Source organism: Lontra canadensis, unplaced genomic scaffold (genome assembly GCF_010015895.1).
Source record: "Lontra canadensis isolate GAN:19392208 unplaced genomic scaffold, GSC_riverotter_1.0 scaffold33, whole genome shotgun sequence".
NCBI lineage: Eukaryota > Metazoa > Chordata > Mammalia > Carnivora > Mustelidae > Lontra > Lontra canadensis.
Genome location: NW_022631027.1, coordinates 14,310,391 through 14,323,244, shown reverse-complemented (window position 1 = coordinate 14,323,244; position 12,854 = coordinate 14,310,391). Strand labels below are relative to the sequence as shown.

General features: G+C 38.5%; 1 non-coding gene across 1 annotated transcript; it reads left to right on the top strand.

The window, feature by feature from the left end:
* Positions 1-344: 344 nt before the first annotated feature.
* LOC116873506 lies at positions 345-491 on the top strand. Its single transcript, XR_004383830.1, has one exon. It is a non-coding gene; the product is annotated as a small nucleolar RNA SNORA31 (small nucleolar RNA).
* The last annotated feature ends 12,363 nt before the right edge of the window (positions 492-12,854 follow it).

Sequence of the window (12,854 nt, the reverse complement as noted above, 5' to 3'; positions counted from 1 at the left end):
GAACCAAAATGTTTTATGTCCTGGGAGAGAAACAGCACTAAAGAGAATCTGGATACAATTTAACAAGGTTAAAATGCAAAGGGTGGATTGTTTTCTGGATGACAGTATTCCTTAAAATGTATGTCATGTTTCTGTCAAAAAAAAAAAAAAAAAAAAAGCCCAGCAGGGTTCTCACATACTCACTAGGGGAAAAAAAAAAAATCCCAACTTTGAACATACACAAAGAATAAGAAATACTTCTATTGTAAAAAAGAAAGTTTGGAGTTTGGGATTGCTATTCTTGCCTACCCCCCCTTTTTTTAGAGGAAAGGGTTATGTATTTGCCTTAAGAGTATAATGCTTTCCTGTGTTCACTGACAGACCTTAAATAATAGTCTGTGCTTCTTCTGGTTTGCAGTAGGATGCAAAAAAAAATAAAAATAAAAATAAAAAGTCTCTGCACTTTCTATCTGGTCTTTGTGGTGGCCCAGAATGAGTAGGGAAACATATTTGCGCCCCCACCCAAAAAGAGAGAGAGAGAGAGAAGACATAGTTTATCTGCAGAGTACCCCTTTGCCTAGGGTCAGAAGCTCATCAAGTCTTGTGCAGGCCCTACCCTCCTCTAGCTAGATGATTTGCAGGTTAGAAATATGTTTTATAAATTCGTGACTAAAAGCGTGTCATTTCCCACCTCCACCACACTCCGCTGCTGTTGAATTCTGTTTTTCTAGCCATCGGGCTGCTGGATTCCACAGAATATGCCCAAACCCCACACCAAGCAGCCTGCAGCCATTTCCTTCCACACCACCACCAACCTTGGAGCTTCCTTTCGCAGGTTCTCCTGGACAGCTCCGGAGCTTGCTTGGCATACCAAAACCTCTGAACTGCGGCAAGCAGACTCAAGCCTCCCCCCACCCACCCACCACCCCTTAATGAAACAAAGGGGCTATGTGATGCTTCCTGAAAACACAGAAATAATCCTGAGGAAGATTAAAGGATTTCATGATATTGTGGAATCAAATGGCAGTTCAAAAAAACTGGGATCATCTCCAAGTTTTGATGTGGGGAAAATTCTGGTTATCACAACATTATCACTGAGGCTGTACGTGGCACAAAACATTGATATAAAGCAACATCACTGCTGATTAAACACTATTAGCATATTCAGTTGGAAACACAAATGTAAACACAGATTGACAATGTTTGCATCATGTACCATTGCAATATTCATCCTTGGGCAGGAATGAAGAAGTGGAGACCCAGAGACAGAAGAAAAGCTAGGGTTCACTCTCAGAGAATGCATAAATGAATGCTTAAAGTAGCTGAGGAGCTCTTATTTATCTTATTTAAAAAAAAATGGTTAAGTTCTCTTTTATTTTTTTCTTTACAGCTTGTAGCTATTATGTACTTGTGATCTTGCCAAGTGGAATGTGGCTGGGAGCATATGTTTAATAAAAGTGTGTGCGGGCACACACATAGACACACACACACACACATTAAAGCAATACCACGGTTTCCTCTGAAACTGACAGATGTAAAGCACTTCGGGAATTGAGGCACTCCTCTATTTTAACTCTCCACATTATGTTCAGGCACTTGGAGTCTGAGTATGTTAGAGCAAAGGGACATAAGGAAGCCTTATGCACAAGAGGAGTAAGAGCTGACAGACAGCCTGGAGCAGTTACTTTTGTTTGTCCAGATTTTTAAAGTGTTTTTCCCCCAGTTTTAGATTTCATGCATTTTCGAGATGCCAGAAACTCAACTGAGGTTGTGCATAGTTGTTTCCTTCTGCACTGACTTCTACCAAGCTCGCAGTCGATGTAGAGCCTACCTCTACGACCATCCAGACCTTTGTAGCGTATTTCATGCCGTTATGCCCGTCTTTCTTTCCCTCCCACAGATTCCTAATTTGTTGTTGTAAGAATTTGTAATTCTTCATGAATTAAGGGTGACTATAAATGAGTAATTTTCAAATATGCGTACATACTTATGAAGAGACATAATAAGAAAGTATCAAAGTTATATTTATATTGGGCTGAAGGAGTTCTTTACCCTGTATCTGCAGACATCAAAGATGGAGCTCTTGAAAGGAAAAGCCTGAGATGCAAAAACCTGAATTCATATCCAAGTTTTGCGGCTTCCTAAGGGTATAATTGTATAATTTTCTTATAGTCACTTAACCTTTGTAAGCTCCTTTTTTTTTTTCAAATATTTTACTTATTTATTTGACAGAGAGAGAGAGAGAGATCACAAGTAGGCAGAGAGGCAGGCAGAGAGAGGGGGAAGCAGGCTCCGTGCTGAGCAGAAAGCCCGATGAGGGACTCGATCCCAGGACCCTGAGATCATGACCTGAGCTGAAGGCAGAGGCTTAACCCACTGAGGCACCCAAGGCACCAAAAGCTAAGAAGCTTTTGTAAGCTTCTTAATTTGGAAAATGGTGTAGTTGCAATATGTAAGTGTTTTTTTCCTTTGTTTAGTAATAGGATCCTTCATTTCATGTAAAAAGTTACCCAGAACGAACATTGAAAAGAATCCAAATTGAAATGATTGCAGTTGAAGCTGGATGGAGTGTGGTGTTCCTTCTCTACAACATTCTCTTTCACCTTCCATTTCACCTTCCTTGTCTCTACCACTTCCTACAGCACTTCTATGAAATCTAAAGAACATTATTGAAAACCAGTGAAATAAATCCTCTCCACAGACTCATTCAGGTTGAAATTATTTTATTCCAGGTATGTTTAGAACAAGAGACCGGTAGTCAAAACACTGAACATATACAGTATGGGTGTCCACCAGTCAGAATGAACTCCGGCTGAAACCAACCAGTAACCTCTATCTCCGTGTACCAGGGGAAGATCAGTACTGACTTTGAGATTCATACTAAACATATCTAACCACTAATGATAACTGAAGCTCACTTGTAGAGTGAGTATCTGGCAATACTTTTAGCAAGGTTGTTGGGAGAAGACAGTGGAATAATCACTACTATGGACTCTGAGAAACACACGGAGGGTTTAGAAGGGAGGCGGTGGGGTATGGGTGAGCCTGGTGATGGGTATTAAGGAGGGCACAGATTGCATGGAGCACTGGGTGTCATACACAATGAATCATGGAACACTACATCAAAAAACTAATGAGGTACTGTATGGTGACTAATGTAACACAATAAAAATAAGTAAATAAATAAACAAATAAACAGAAAGTGCATGGCAGCTGTAACACAGAAGGAGGAAGAGCATAGAGACTCTGAGCACCAATCAGTGCTCCTCAAACACACACATCTCCCAAAAACAAATATCAACTTTTGGATCCAGCACAGTCTCACTATTTTAAAAAAATGAACCAACCAAACAAAAAAAACCTTCTCTAAAGACAAACTTCATAGACACAGGTGACTCAAAGTTTTACCCAATCAGCATGGACACACACAGCACCTAACTTCTCCATCTGAAACACCTGCATTCAGTTAGTTCCTGGCATTCAGATCTCCCTTAAGGGACTTAGGAGGGCTGGTCATGTTCCGTTTCTGGATTTGGGTGCTGGTGTGTTCAGTGTGTATAACTTCACTGAGCTGTATTTTGATGATATGCACATTTTTCTCTATGAATTTATACGTCAATGAAGTTTGTTTGTTGTTGTTGTTGTTGTTTTTAATCTTCCCAGGATCATAAAACAGGCAATTTCTCTAGAGGTAAATATGTGTATTGGTTTTCTATGGAAGAATGACAAAATTACCATAAATTTAGCAGCTTAAGACAACACACATTTACTATCTCACAGCTTTCAGTGCTAGGAGTCCAGCATGGCTTAGCTGGGTTTTTTCATAAGGATCTCACAAGATGTAATCAAGGTAATCTCACAAGGGTGTAATCAAGCCCACGGGCAGGGCTACATCTTCGTCTGGAGGATTGAGTGAGTAAGAATTTACTTCAAGGCTCTCTCAGGTTGTTGGCAGAATTCATTTTCTTGTGCTTGTAGGACTGAAGGTCCATTTTTTACTGGCTACTGGCTGGGAGTCCCCTCTAGTCCTACAAGGCCACTTGTAGTTCCCTGCCATGTGGCCTTCTCCATAGGCAATCTACAACATGGCGGTTATTTCTTCAAGGCCAGTAGCCTCTGCTAAAATTGACTTGTATATAATGAAATGAATCATGGGAAGTATCATTCCCTCACTTTGACCATATTCTAGTGGTTAGAAGCAAGTCCTAGGCTCTGCCCACACTCAAGAAGAGGGGATCACTAGGAGTTTGCACTACGGTTTGCATTATGGTGTACATCCCAGTATCTAAAAGTGCTCCCAACTTATGCTTACTTTTACCCAGAACAAAAATACAATTGTCTCCAAAGTAACCTCAACTCTCCAAAGCACGGCAATGTTTTGGGCAGTTTGTGACCTTTGTGTTTTGGAACTGCCTGGAATATCATATGACAGCTTTATAAGCTTCCTACTCAAGAATTCAGTTTCACTGAGAATCACTTTATTGCCTACATGATGCATAGGAAGTGCATAAGAAAGAGTCATATATTGGTTATAAAGTCTTGACCTAAGAATTGGTGTCCAAGATGGAGAAAGAGATTTAGGAGTCACTGAGAAGAGAGAGCATGACATCTTAGGGTTCGTAAGGCATGCTGGAGTTACATTATCCCAATTAACAGAGAACAAAAGGATCCTGGGATGGGGGGTGAGGAAGATAATGGAACTAGAAGAAATGTGAGACCTAGCTGATATCAACTGATTGTACTCCAAAATCATATATAATATTCATGGGGTCCTATTTTATAACCAGAATTCACTGGGAGGTAATTGGAGGATACTATCCAAAACCCTATACCATGTCAATTGAGTATTGGCTGGCTTTGTTGATACATTATCTATCCACAGTGAACAAGGGTTGGGCTAAAGCAAAGCAAGACTTTGAAAAGTCACATGTCTTCATAGACCTATACTGGATATTTCAGTTGTTGACTACTTGTGAGTTGGTCCCTTTACACATGAGAGTACTTTAACATCTTGTCCAGTGATTATTTCCTTGACCTTGAGATTTGAGGCTAAGTAAGCTATGGTGAAAGCTCTAGCATGGAAGAGCTGGTGTTTGAGTTTGATGGTTAATTTCATGTGTTAATTTGACTGGACCACAAGGAGCTTAGATATTTGGTTAAATATTCGTTCTGAGTGTGTCTATAAGGGTGTTTCTAGATGAAATTACCATTTGAATCTTATACTCCCCAGTGTGGGCAGGCCTCATCCAATCTGTTGATGTCTAAATAGAATAAAAGATGGCTCTCCTGAGTCTGGACTTCTCAACCTCCATAATCATGTAAGCCAATTCCTTATAATAAATATCTCTCTCTCTCTCTCCATATATATTCATACACATACATAGATAACCCTGACTAAATACACTAAGGCTGTTTACAATTAAATTCTGGATCTTACAGCTAAACTGTACCAGTAATTGTAAAAAGGAAGTTTTGCTCTTTCATTCATTTGATTTCATATATCCAGGATGCTTGTCTTGAGATAATTCACATGAAAATGTTTAGTAAACTAAATGTCCTTCAAAAATACCATCCTAACAGGGGCACCTGGGTGGCTCAGTGGGTTAAGCCTCTGCCTTCAGCTCAGGTCATGATCTCAGGGTCCTGGGATCGAGCCCCGCATCGGGCTCTCTGCTTAGCAGGGAGCCTGCTTCCTCCTCTCTCGCTCTGCCTGCCTCTCTGCCTACTTGTGATCTCTGTCAAATAAATAAACAAAATATTAAAAAAAAAATACCATTCTAACAAAGAATAAAGGAATCTTTCTAATGAAGAAAATAACAACTAAAAATTAAAAGTAGGTTTGCAATGACATGGATGGACCTAGATGGTATTATGCTAAGCAAAATAAAAAGCCAATCAGAAAGAAAATTTTCATATGACCTCACTTATATGTGGAATTTAAGAAACAAAACAGAGGATCATAGGGAAGAAAGGAAGAAATAAAACAAGATGAAATCATAGAGGGAGACAAACCATAAGAGACTCTTAATCATAAGAAAAAAAGTGAGGGTTGCTGGAGGGGAGAGGAGTGGGAGATGGGATAACTGGGTGATGGACATTAAGGAGAGCATGTGAGGTAATGAGCATTGAGTATTATATAAGACTGATGAATCACAGACCTCTACCTCTCAAATCAATAATATAGTATATGTTAATTGAATTTAAATAAAAATTAATTAATTTTAAAAAATTAAAAGTAGATAGCTTTTCTAATATGTAAGATGATTAATCAGTTACATAAAAACCTACACTATCTACACTGATCAATTAGCTAAAGAATGATGGACTCTCCATTTTATTTTAGACATATAAGCAAGACCTAAGTTGTAAGACATGGGGAAGATGCCAAAAGCTAAAATTCTCAACTAACTGTTCTTTGCATTTTTCCCAGGAAATGACAAAATTTGGGATGCCAAATTTGGTTCATTCATTCATGGCCAAGAAAATCATGAACAAACATCATGAAATCTCAGGATATCAATGATACTTGTTGTGGTATTCTTAAAGACACGTTTATAATTCTTTGATACTCTTCCCCTTAAGAAGAGTAGCCCAGATTCTTTCTGCTTAAATGTGAGTTAGACTTAGGAACTTGCTTCTAGCAAACAAAATAGTAGAAGTAATAGTGCATCACTTCCAGAATCAGTTATTAAAAGCCTGCGTCTTCCATTCTGGGTCTCTTTCACTCTCTCACCGCTCAGCTGCCATGTTGTTGGAGCAAACCAAGGAAAAGAGGCCCAAATAATAAAGGACTGAAGTCTCCTGACATCAACCTAGTGAATGAGCGTGGGAGTGGATTCATCAGTCCCTTTAGATGACTAAACCCCAGCTAACATCTTGACTGCAACTTCAGAAGTGTTCCAATGTCAGAATTTACTAGCTCTACCACTCTCTGATCTCTGGCCTTCAGAAATTATGTGACATAATAAATGTTTGTTGTTTTAAGCTACTAAGTTTGGAAGTAATTTACATGTAGCAATAGATAACTAGTACATTAGTGTAATTTTACTCCTAGATTGGGTAAAATATTTCAGGCTTAATAAGTTTCCCATCACTTTTAAAATACCTTTTTTTACCACAAATATCAAAATATTTTAAAATGAAGTTGTATTTTTAGATTCTCATCTATTTTTAGTTTCTTTGAATGAGCAACATACTGAGGGCTGGATGGAACAGGGTTAGGACGCCACATAACATGCAATACACAATGGCTAATGTACTGAGATCTTCTTTAGTTCCCAATTCCTTGCTAATCATTCTTTTATTATTTCATTTAATTCTCTCAACATGTATTGAGGTAGGTATTGGTATTTGTTTTATTTTTACATTGAGAAAACTGAGGCTCAGAGAGGGCATGTAGAGTTCCCAACAATGCATAATTAATAAAAAAAATAGCCATTCTGAAATTAAAGTCTAATGCCAATTCACTTTTTCCCACTGCTCAGAGTAGGTTCTCTTTCTTTCTTTCTTTCTTTCTTTCAAGAGAGCATGAGTGCATGCAAGCAGGGTGGGAAGAAGCAGAGGGAGAGAGAAAATCCTGAGCCCAAATCAAGAACTGGACGCTTAACCAACCAAGCCACCTGCGCACCCCAGGTTATTTCTTATAACAGTTATCTCCTGCCATCAGACACCTGATAAAAGGTTTTGCCTCTTCACTCCTTGGTCTGAGAGTATCTCCAGGCCTCACTTCTAAAACTACCTTATTTTCTGGACAGTTTTGTGGCAAATGTTTTGATTTAGAATGAATTCTTGTTTTTTGATTTTATTTTTTGTCCTAGATAGCGTGTTAAGCCTGTCTCTTCCCAGAATGGGGGCTTTAATTTCCCATGGTTTCATGCCTCCAAACAGAAGAAGCCACCTCTCCCAATATTGCAGCCCACTCAGAGCCCTTGGCTCCCTGTTTGCCTGGCAAAAAAATTTAGGTATATATGAAAGTAGGAGTCTTATGCCAAAAGTTACAGGGGATCAGGGTATTAATAGTAAGGAACAGACTACTTCAAATATTCAAACCTAGCCACTTAGTAGATTCCATCTGTAGCCAACAGGAAAGTATATGAGATCCATCAAGTTTCCTAAATTCTGTAGTTAATTGAACTTGATTTCTCATATTATTTTTATGATGTTACCAACAATTTCATATTACAATGGTTTAAACTGGAAGAGATTAGGAAAATATCTATAAGAAAAGCTTATGTATTAAGCAAAATAGGTTAGTTGGAGTGAAATGAGAATTTTTGAATTCTCTCATTTAATATCTCTTTCAAGTATCTTTTTTTTAATTAAAAAGAAAATACAGGAAGTATACAAGATGAGTCTGGAGGATTTTGTGCCAGAAAATAAGGAAGTGCATTAAACAAATAATGGGGTATGTGAAAGGGACATAAGAGCCAACTGAAAGAGTTCCCAATGACTAAAGCTGAAACAATATGAGCAACAGAATAAATTTAGTAATGGATGATAACCCAAAGTATAAAATAAATATCCATGAGTCACACTGACATAAATAAATGATTAATCTGAAAAATAAATAAATGAGAGAGAAGAGACAGGAGAATTCCAAATAATTTATGTAGAAATTCCTTAAGGAGATGGAATGTAAGTCATCATTCTTTTAGACTTCCTTCCAAAAAGTACAGTATAGAAAGATGAGGGAGAGTAACTTAATAATAGAGAAATCTGACAAACACAGGTCTCTCAGTCAGTGATAAAAATAGTGCTTTACTTTATGGTCTTCATCCAAAGCATTCATAATCTTAGTGTAATCATGAGAAAAACACCAGACAGATGCCTATTGAAGGACATTCTAGAAGATACCTGACAAGACCTCCTCAAAGCTGTCAAGATCATCAAATACAAAGGAAGTCTAAGAAGCTGTCACAATCAAGAAGAGACTCTGAGGGCATGATGACAAGGTGCAATGTGGTACCCTGGATGGGGTGCTGAAACAGAAAAGGCACAGTAGGTTACAAACTGAGGAAATCTGAATAAAGCATGGGCTTCAGTTAATAATAATGTCTAATAAGGGAAACTGGGTGTGAGATAAAGAGAACTCTCTGTACTAGTCTCCCCCTTTCTAGATAAATATAAAACTGTTTTAAAATGAGAAGTTTATCTAAAAATGTTTCTTCAAGTTAAAAATAAAAGAAAGTAGGGGTGCCTGAGTGGCTCAGTTGGTTAAGTGTTTGATTCTTGGTTTTGGCTCAGGTCATGATCTCAAGGCTGTGAGATGGAGCCGTGAGTCAGGCTCTCTGCTGGGTGTGGAGCCTGCTTGGGATTCTCTCCCTTCTTCCTCTGTTCCTCACCAACCATCCCCCATCTTTCTCCCTCTCAAAAAAACAAAAAATAAATAAATAAAATAAATTTTAAAAAAAGAAAACACAGTCATATGGAACATTTATTTAATTTACATGACTTCAAATGTACATGCTCAGCAAAGATAAAAAGGGAGGAGTGTGGTAAAGAGCAGAGATACAGTAGTCAAATATTTTGAAGTGTTAATGTGCACATGCCTCCTGAAGCATCTTCCCCACTTCCCCATTCTGCTTCCCAGCTTGGACAGCTAGTCTTGAGTGATTCATGCATAATCAGAAACATCCAACTAATAAACACTACTGCTACTCTGAGACGAAAGGAGTCAGATGCCTTCTCCCAAATTAAATCTTTCCCTGTCTGAGGAAAAAAAGATAGTTGGCCACAGAAGGGAAAAACCCATTACTCTAAAGGAAAGCAAAAGATCAAACAACTGCTGGAGGGGAAACCTCTGTCCACACTCAACAATGGCAGCTGCTTGGAAGCTGAGTCACCCATGAAGACCTCAGTCACAAGGAGAAGATCTTCGCTCCATCAAGCGTCTAATTTGGAAGAATGTCAAGACACTGCTCCAATTCTTCTCCCATGAGGACAATGCCCTACCTCAGAATATTCATAAACCTTCTTCTCAAAACAGAAGGTAGGGAACTTAGTCACCTTGAGGGCCTAACATGAAGAGAAGTCCTTATCTTTGATAAAGGTGTGACTAAACAAAAATGGTTTGATATTAGCCTTTGTTTTAGAATAGAGGGGCTACATATTATATCTGACACCAAAACAATCATAAAGTTGTAGTGTTGATTAGTAACCCTTCAAAAGGACCACCAGGACAAAGACGATCAAACAAAGCTAAGTTTATTAGGCTTTCTGCCATAAGATAGAAAGATAGAATTGATAGAATTGATAGAATATTAGTAATGTATCATAAGGGGGAAGTCATAGGAGGATATTTATAGGGATTTAGAGCCTGAGCTGGCAATATTTTTTTATTTAAATTCAATTAATTAACATATGATGTGTTATTGGTTTCTGAGGTACAGGTCTGTGATTCATCAGTCTTATATAACCCCAGTGTTCATCATATCATGTGCCCTCCTTAATGTCCATTACCCAGTTACCCCATCCCCCCTCCAGCAACCCTCAGTTTGTTTCCTATGATTAAGAGTCTCTTATGGTTTTTCTCCCTCTCTCATTTTGTCTTGTTTTATTTTTTTCTCTCTTTCCCTATGATCTTCTGTTTTGTTTCATAAATTCCACATATCAGTAAGATCATATGATAACTGTCTTTCTCTGACTGACACATTTTGCTTAGCATAATAACCTCTGGTTCCATCCATGTCATTGCAAATGACAAAATTTTGGGGGCCAAGAGGTTTGATGGCTAAAATATATATATATATATATCACAACTTCTATATCCATTATCCATTCATCTGTCAATGGACATTTGGGCTCTTTCTATAGTTTGGCTATTGTGGACATTGCTGCTATAAACATTGGGGTGCAGGTCCCTCTTTGTATCTTTGGGGTAAATACCAGTAGTGCAATTGCTGGGTCATAGGGTATGAGCTGGTGATTTTAAGGAAAGGTAAGGAACTGGTTGGTAGTAGAGAGACATAATGATATTTGTTACATAACAGTTTCAGAGGGATGGGCAGGAGGAGGTGAGGGTCTTAACAAGAATCATGATAAACTGCTAGCTTTGATAAGTTAACTATTACAGTTGGGTCAGAGTTTTAACTTTCAGGGGCTAAGTATTTCCTGAACCAAGTAGTTAAGTTACTTTTACTTATTCTCAGTTTTATGTGAGGTAGGAACAGAAAAAAATCCCCAGTCTTACTATGGTCTAATACATGGGCAAGTATCCTCAGTCATGATCTAATTAACACAGAAACAGGACATGAATTTGTTTCAATTCTCATGTTCTGGGTTTCATGAAGCGATCTCAACAATCCCTAACTCCTGGTATTCACCTTTATGATCCCTTCTCCTTGAGTGTGGGCATGATCTATGACTTTCCATTAATCAAATGAATATGCAAAGGCAATGGGACATATGTAATTATGTTACCTAAGATTATAACATCCCTCTTATTAGACCTTCTTCCTTACTGGCTTTTAGGAAGTGGGCCACCATGTTAAGGAGCCTACCTGGCAAGGACCTGAGACAGTAAACTCCAGATGACAGGCAGCAAAAACTGAGGACCTCAATCCAACTACCCACCAGGAACTGAATTCTTTCAACAATCATGTATGCTTAGAAATGGATCCTTCGGGGCACCTGGGTGGCTCAGTGGGTTAAAGCCTCTGCCTTCGGCTCAGGTCATGATCCCAGGGTTCTGAGATCAAGCCCACATCAGGCTCTCTGCTCAGCAGGGAGCCTGCTTCCTCCTCTTTCTGCCTGCCTCTCCACCTACTTGTGATCTCTGTCTGTCAAATAAATAAATAAAACCTTAAAAAAAAAAAAAGAAAGAAAAAGAAATGGATCCTTCAACAGTCAAGCCTCATGTGAGATGGCAGCCCTAGTTGAAACACTGATTACAATGTTGTGAAAACCTGAAGTACTAAGGACCCAACTAAGCCAATCCTAAATTCCTTACCCACAAAAACTGTGAGGTAATAAATGTATTGGCTTAAGCCACTAAGGTAATATTATTGGTGGTAATATTTTTACATAACAATAGAGAGCCTTAGATCATTCTTCTTCCTAAGATGAAGGGTAGAACATTAGCATCTAAACACATGATTAATCCAGTTATGCACTGTTGGATGATGTGTTTGGGTTGTGTAGAGCTTCTGATGGTAGACATTCCAAAACTAATAAGTGTCAAATTTTCTTATTATTTTGCTGGAGAATTCATTAATTGGGTCATTGGCTGGGACATTGACTTCTCCACAGCACTCAAGGCTCTGAAAACCATACATCTGTGCATCAAAAACACAAATACTAGCTGAAGGATAGTAATCAGAATTTGTAATTCACTCATAATACAAGAGTCAAGACTGCCCAAATTAAACCAAAAGAAAGATCCCATCCCCAAACCAAAGAGTCTGCAAAACTAAATATGGGGGTAAAAGCCAAATTACTGAATGTCATAATTTCTTTGTTTCCTGGATATTTTAGTAATAGTTGTTGGGTCCGTTATCAAAGGAATAAGACTGAGACAAAGTGAAAGCTATGTAAAGCTTTATTCTATGCCAAGCATTAGAAGTCAGACCAACTGGCCAGGGCCGCCTCCGAAGAGAGCAACCACCCCTTGGTCTTACAGGCTAGTTTTATAGGGCACAACCGCAGACATCTACATATGTGGCTTTGGATGATTGGATGTCTCCTACCTGTGTGTTTTGGTAACAGTTACCCGGAACCGAAACTAGTAACTGCTGAGGTGTTTATTAAACAACAAAATGGCCTTGTTTTAGGTATGTGTTTTAGCAACGGTTACCCAGAACCAGTATCAGTAACTGCTGAGGCATTTATTAAACAACAAAATGGCTACCTAGGTAACATGGAGTCACTATAGCTAAGTA